Here is a 7805-nt window from a genome sequence, read left to right as displayed (position 1 = left end):
TTACTTTAAAAAAAAAATGCTAGTATTTCTTCCCTTCCCCCTCCCCCCCAGGCACAGGAGAACTGGATATTTTTTTTAACTAAATGCTCTATGCGTGCCTCGTTCTCTTACTCAGTTTTGCAGGATAGCTGCTCTTTGGTCTTTATTTTGTTCAAAACAAAAGTACTCCAAACAGCGCAAAGGTTTTGCAGTTGTATTTGAGAAAATAAATGAATGCTGACCCATTAAAAAAACGATTGAAATTAATTTCAGTCACCTCTGGACATTTTTATAATGATAGGACTATTTTCCCAGCTGAATTTCAGTGTTTTGCCGTAGAAAATGGATTTTCAGGATTTAAATTACTGTCAAAGAAAGCAGATCAGTTTATGATAGTACAGTAAGATTGAAAAGGTAATGATTAGGTTTCGGCAATGACGTCGCATAGAAAGGAACATAGATCTGCAGGAATACAAGAACAACAATTCAGACGTTGTCTGTCATTGTTGCATATGCTTCATGGTAAAGGAAAAAACCTGACTGGAAAGAAACACTGAGGCTGAAGACATTTGCATATCTAGTACATCAAATACAGCAATTCCAAGTGAGTCCAGTGGCACCAAAAACCAGCAATGTCTAGGAAGTCTCCAAGTGCCAAAGTGCAGGATTCTGGAAGCCTGTCCCAATTAGCCTTGGTTTATGGCTTCACATTCTTTTGAAAATGCAAGTAGAGAAGTAAATAAGCAACTACGAACAAAATGAGCAAGATTTCAAGACTTTGGTTAGACTGGGAAGAGTCTGAATTTCTCCATCAAACATGCCTTTCTTCTTGCAAAAAGCATCAGTTCTCCAGTATCTTAGGTTACTGAGGGTTTTTTCACTGGGTATTTGGCTTCCAGTTGTTTACTTTGAGTTGCTTAATACATAGGGAAACCTTTCTTACGGTTTTACAAGCTGATGGTCGAGTTTAGCTTGGAATGGCCTTCCACGGCAGACAGCGGCTTAGCAAGTGTGACCTCTTGACCGGTTTGTGTTCTGGCATCTTCCGCAGAAGAAAATGCCCGTTGCTGATTCGCAAGAGAAACTATTCTTTACATACTTGCAGATCAATTAAACATACTGTTAATATGTACAATCTATTAGATGTTTTAACTATGTAGTGGGGTGATCCAAACATTACAATATCTTTTTTTGGATTGGCATAGACATTCCCCAGTCCGTACTTGATGAACGAAACAGGTTGCACAGTATCAGCTGTACAAACAGTGTATATTTTTTTCTCTACACATTCCGAAACTCCCCAGTGTAGATAAACTTATTAATATAAATGTCAGAAACAGCATTTACTATCCAATACCCAAAAATAATATGCAATTTTCTCTTGAGTGTTGAGTTCATGAAATTCTACCTGTGCTAGCCGATTCAGATTGCACAGAAGAAACATCTTTGTTTTCCTTAGCTGGAGAAATAGAACTATTTGAATTACTTTTCCATTATTAATACTAATATTTATTACTTTAAAAGTTTCATCCATGAATATATTTGAATATTAGCCTGCTATTTTATTTACGCTTAAATATTCCGGTCAGTAAATCATTCGGTGGAAATGAGGGCAAATGCATACAGATACCAAATACAACAACAAAAGAGAAGTTAGATGAGTATTTATTTAAAAATCATTGCAGTATGTGCTTTAATCCTAGTACTGTGATAATAGCTCGCTAAATAATGCTAAGTCACTGGACTTGAGGGGAAAAATACGTGACATTTAGGATAATATACACTCTATCTTTCAAACTTTATTCAGGTACTAAATAGAATTTTAACATCAAAATAAAGCTGTATTCTACCTTTTTCATATGTGATGTTGCTGTTTTTCTTTTTTTTTTTTTTGCCTTTATCATTGGTAGAATATAGCAATAACTTTACAGCAATAAGTAGGCTATCCAAATAAGAAACAAAAGATGATAAAGGCTTCAGATCAATACTCACAGGTTCATTTCTTCTGCCACTATTCACTTGTATGTCTTCCCTCATAATCTCATTACTTCTTCAAGCTGAACTTCACAATCAAGTTGTTCAACTTGATGTGTGACACAACACCTTTTTGTTAACATCTGCATGTTTCCGGTGTTCATATGTCCTTTGTATACTTGTTTTCCTATAAGTCAGTGTTTCTCAAGCTTTCTGAAAGCACAATCCCTCCGGGCTGTATTTGTTCATAGGGCTCTCTGTGTTGGAATTAACTGACTTTTGCCGAGGCGGGGAGCGCGAACCAGCTGTAATTACGGGTGGCATTTCCTAACTGAATGAACTGGGCTGCTGCTAGTACTCGGTAACTCCACGTCTCCTGCAAATGCTTGCAGCCAAGAGCCAGCTCTTGCAGCTCCTCCACGCCGCGGGGGCTGAGCTGCATCCAGTAAGTGGGACGAGTTCCCTGGCCAGCGTGCTCATCTGCAGCCAGCACAACCACACGCTCTGCGCTGGAGAACCGAGCTGCTACGCTTCACGTAGAACCGAGCTACCTTTGCCTCACTTAGTGTTTGATAATAATCTAAACGCTGCGGCGACTTTCAAATGGTTGTGACTTTCGGTTTGAGAAACACTAGCCTAAATTACCCCACAAAGTCTTAATGTAGATGCACAAACTTTACAGGAACTTGCAATCTGTAATGCTATCTATATCTAATGCAGAGAATTCATAAGCAATACAGTGAATTTTATTTCACAAAAAGGCATACGTACTGTACACCTTTCTAAATCCAAAATGTTCCTCATGTCTACAGTGATTTAGAAACAAGCTACGGAACAGTGGTGAATATTTGAACTATTAGGACATTAACTGGCTGCTTCTTTATATGTAACTGTATTGTCTGCCTGCTCCTTTTCTGGAGATGTGTTTTTGTATCGGATGTTTGGGCCAATGGGAGGCTTCAAGCTACAATGTATTTTCCCAGATTAAATATATTTAACATATGACAAACCCCAGACAAGGCTTTTTAAAATGTATAAAGAACTGCAGTGTTAGGTGGTTTATTTGCAAACTGTTTTCAATGCTGTCCATTTTTATGGCACCTTTAACAATATTCTTGTTTCCAAAGTACAAAAAAAAAAGGTTAAAAATACTCTAGCCATAACTGAATGTCAAGCAATAAAAACAAATGACTTTTTGTGCATAGATTTAAAAGAAATACAAGTTTTAGACATCTGCATGTAAATGCAATCTCTTGTTTACCGCTTTCTTAAACTTGAGCAACTGATTCCTTATTTTACTACTAATTTAAGGACTTGTAATGGCCTGTAAACATTTTATCTTGCTCTATTCTTTCAACTCTAACTTCGTCTCTGCTTTGGAGTCATAATATTTAATGTTGTTCTGCTCACCTCTATACAGTTAACTTTTTGCTTTCATTCTGTATAGATAAAGTTATACTATAAACAGCCTACACAGTGCAAATATTTATCTGTTTATCAAATACCACATTATGCTGTATAATATCTGTTTTACTATATAATCTATTTTAGACATAGCTGTTTAGAACTAGAGTGTGCTATTTTTGTGTTTTTCTGATGTGTGGTGCTAGATGAGTTACTTTTGTGAACAAAAGCAAACAAACCCCTTTTATTCCTTGACAATACCACCTTTGGGTCTTGTTAATTTCACTGAGTATAACTATATATAAATATATATATATTTGTGTATATATATATATATACACCAACATATGCCCAACAAGTACCTGTATCAGAGTACAAGATTTGGGACATGGTTTTCTCTTTAAATGCATAGTATCATTATATAAATTATTCTATAGTATATTTAATAAGGAGAAAATTACTTCACCGGTACAGATACTTGATATCAAATGTAGAATTTTTTTCTACATTATTAACATTATTAATTATTAACGTTATTAAAAATGTTCTGTCCAGCTTGTTATCCTTTTGGTTGCTAAAACAGTCTTCCTGTATTGTATCAGAGAAAAGAAAAACATCTAATCTGCCAGTACAAAGTAATTACAGTACGCTGTCTGTCTGAAAGGGAGGTAGTTGTTTGGCTTGTTGGGAGAGTTCTATCCTGTCGTTGCATCTGATATTTATAGATGTTATTCTGCTGGGTGCCTTCCTCCCTCTTCACTTCAAATAGGATCTGTACACACTCAAACTGTGGATGTCACTAGGCCATGCCTACACACTTAACTCCAGTTACTGTAAATAGGAATTTTCTGTAAATCTTCCATGATGGATGGCTAAATTCAGTCCTTGGATATGCTTTATAAATCATGCATACGTATCCAAGGACAGCCATTAGCAACTAAAGTTAGTTAAGAAGTGGAATTTGCAACGTTTTGTCAGGTCTGGGGGTTTTGTTTTTATTTTTCATGTGTACCTTAATTTACGTAGTCATGTACCCTTAAAAGTATTCCTATCCCCTGTTCCTTTCATTCTAGATACTGTTTTCATGTTAATTCTTAAAAACTGATGGATATCAAATATCTAACTAAGGAGGTAATTAACCTTTTAAATATTTATTAGAATTTTTCTGTAATATTACTGAATTTATAAGATCTTTAGCAAAGATTTTTGAGCAATTTATTAAATACAATGTTTCTGTTTACTGCACTTTTTGATAATAGAAGGTAGTGAATTTTAAAGCCGTGATTCTTGGCTTCCATGCACTGCTTTTATACCCTCAATCCAAGGAATATATATATATAAATAATTTTTTTTAAACAGCAAACATACTGTTGTCCTAAAAATAAATACAAACTTTACTGCACCGTGGGTATATTTTCATAAGTGGAATGTTTAATTGCAAACACTATCAGGACAATTATAAAAACCTCTTGAAGCTACAATCTTATTTAAATATAAGCCATGACAATTTTATTTTCCCGTGTTGATTTAAGTCACCTTTTGATATTTTCAAAGAGAAAAGGAGTCGCTCTTAAATTTGTATGTACTAACCTATACATAATGCTAGGAACACGTTCTCCCTATTGTTTTAATTTTAATAGTTTGATATATTTATGCAAAACCATTTGGTTAACACATATTCTCCCTGTTTACTAAATGTTCAACGTAACAAGACCAGAATAAATGCTGATTACAAATATACATCGGTCTGAAGATTAAGCACATAGACTTCAAAGACCTCGTTGAGTGATATGCTCAAATTTCTGTAAATACACACAAGTTTAAATGCAATTATACTGTACATGTAAATATATGCTGTCTGTTATGTGTACAGTATGTGTAAATTCCTTTTCTAGCCACAATAAAATGTAAGCCATCAAGAGGAATACTAAAGTGGTATTGTACTAAACCTTTGCTAATGATCTTTACCCAATCACTTAACTTTTCACTTTCATGGACCCTTCCCACTCACTCTCACGATAGCCTGCTTATATTCAAGTTTGTTATTTTACTCAGTCCCGAAAAAAGTATTTTGATTCATTTTGTAAATATGACTGTAAAAATAAGAGATTTAATGTTGTCTTTTAAATACTCCAATTTTCATTCTAATATGAATGTTGTTATATTGTACTTAGAAACTGTACCTTTAATATTACATTACCTTTATTAAGTGCATTGAACACATCGATTTTAGATGTGCTTTATGTACTGTTATCCTGTAATAAAACTTCAGCTTCTAATGGAAAAATCTGTCTTAATTTTTTGTCAGTAGCATCTTGTTTGTTTTTCTGAATTGTGGTTTATTAGGTTTATTCCTTAAGGAATGCACCGTTACAACATTAGGCTGTGCTTCCAAGCACACGTATCAGAGCTGTTTAGCAAATACATCAAGTAATGTTTGGCAGTGGGGAAACAAGACGACTCCTGAGTACCTTTTAAGCTCCCCTTTTAAAGGCCAACAAGAGTTTTAAACCTCCTCAGAATGAATGTGGATTAATGTAGCTTCCCTCTCCTTGAAGGTGTCGTCTTGTTTGAAATCACAGTTCACTGCATCAAGTGCAAGATACAAGAAATCTGGCTTAAGGCCCTCCCAGCGACTTTGGAAATACCGCTTCGGGCTAGATCTAAATGAGGATTTGGGTATCAAAATTGAGGTTTTAATACAATTTAGGCATCAAAATTCAAAGTTGCAACTCCCCTCTGCTGTGCTAACTTTGGGAGCACCTGAACGTCAGCAGCATGCTTGGTCTTAAGACTTCAGGCATGTAAAATTCTACTTCTGCGCGCCTACCCAGAAATGCCTCAGTCTTGACAGAGCTTTAACAGCTCAGTATTTATATGCCTGACCATGATCCAGAAATAGGTATAGGCATTCATCTTGGAAGCACTGTATCTGGAAGCAGCCTTCACCTACAGATCCAAGTTTACAAAAAAAAGTAGCGGAAGTCATCGCTTCCTTAGAACTGTAGCACTAAGTAGTGTCAATTGTTCTACAGCAGCTCCATGACTAAGACTTCAAGACATTGAAAATCCAGATTTAATTTCCTCATCCTCAGGACATGATTCCTGCCCAGTCTTTCCACTCACAGGAGTTGCTAACCATGAAGATACAGGCTAGGCAACAACTATATAAACAACTAGGTATGTTCAATGTAAAACACAGGAATTTTTCTGAAGTGAGAGACAAACCAGGTACTCCCATGCCCACCCATAAGGAAAGCTGAACTGTGGGTTAGGAGGTGGTGGTTTTGATCCCCGACTATTTCACAGAATGGTTGAGGTTGGCAGGGACCTCCAGAGGTCACAAGCAGGGCTACCTAGAGCCGGTTGCCCAGGTCCATGTCCAGGCGGCTTTTGAGTATCTCCAAGGATGGAGACTCCATGACTTCCCTGGGCAACCTGTGCCAGTGCTCGGTCACCCTCACAGTGAAGAATTGTTTTCTGCTGTTCATGTTTATGTCATGGAAGTAGAAAGATCACGTGTAGAAAGTAGCACCATTAAAAAAAAACCCAGACACTGCAGGTTTTAGAGAGATGCAGACTGAAGTAGGATTTAACCTGCCACATTCACGGTCTGGGGTAAGTCTTCTAATCATTTGGCTTTGTAACTGTTACCATACCTGGGTTTTGAAGTAAGATTACTCCTTACAAGGCTACCTCCAGGACTGGGCTCTCAGTGGATCCAGTAGGGACATAGAAACCTTTCTGCTTCTCTGAGATACACAAACCAAAAAAGGGTAGAATTAAAATCAAACACTGTTCTTGAAACTGATCTGCAAGCAAGCTAAACAGACTCCTTTGTTGGTGGGGTTTGGACATCATTCTGAATCATCTCAGTATTTTTATGTATTTATGTATAGCGCCCAGAGTTTTAGTTACAGGACTAGGTGCTGTGAACGCTTCGATTGCTTCACGCCCCTATCCTCACTTCCCTCTTTCTTTCTCCATCTGTAGAGCTGTGAAGGGGATCACCTTTTCTTATAACACCAAAAGCAAATGAGTTTCCATCACCTAGACCTACAGGTCCTCAGAATATTTGAATTCCACATTTTACCACACTGGGAAGCCTGATCATCAGAAAAAAGGTTTTGTGGCTCTGCCCACGTTAATAGGTGGGATGTGAGCCAGGAAACTGGAAGCCCAGGAGAGGAGGGGAGCTGATAAAGGCAGCAACCTCCACGGGGACCTCAGCCCTCTCACACGCGGTCCCAAACCCCTTCAGGGACGAGCTCCCGGCAGAGCCCCGCCGCGCCACCTCTGCACACCCAGGGCGGGAACTGCCGCTCGAGGCACCCAACATCCGGTCAGGGCCACACCTTAGCGAAGAACGTGGAGTCGGAGCGGAGCCCACAGCGCGGAGAGGCCTCGGGCACATTTCATCTCCCGGCGAGGCGAGGCGGGCCGGGGCC

Source organism: Pygoscelis adeliae, unplaced genomic scaffold (genome assembly GCF_000699105.1).
Source record: "Pygoscelis adeliae isolate BGI_AS28 unplaced genomic scaffold, ASM69910v1 Scaffold298, whole genome shotgun sequence".
Lineage (NCBI taxonomy): Eukaryota > Metazoa > Chordata > Aves > Sphenisciformes > Spheniscidae > Pygoscelis > Pygoscelis adeliae.
This window is presented reverse-complemented; position numbering follows the sequence as displayed.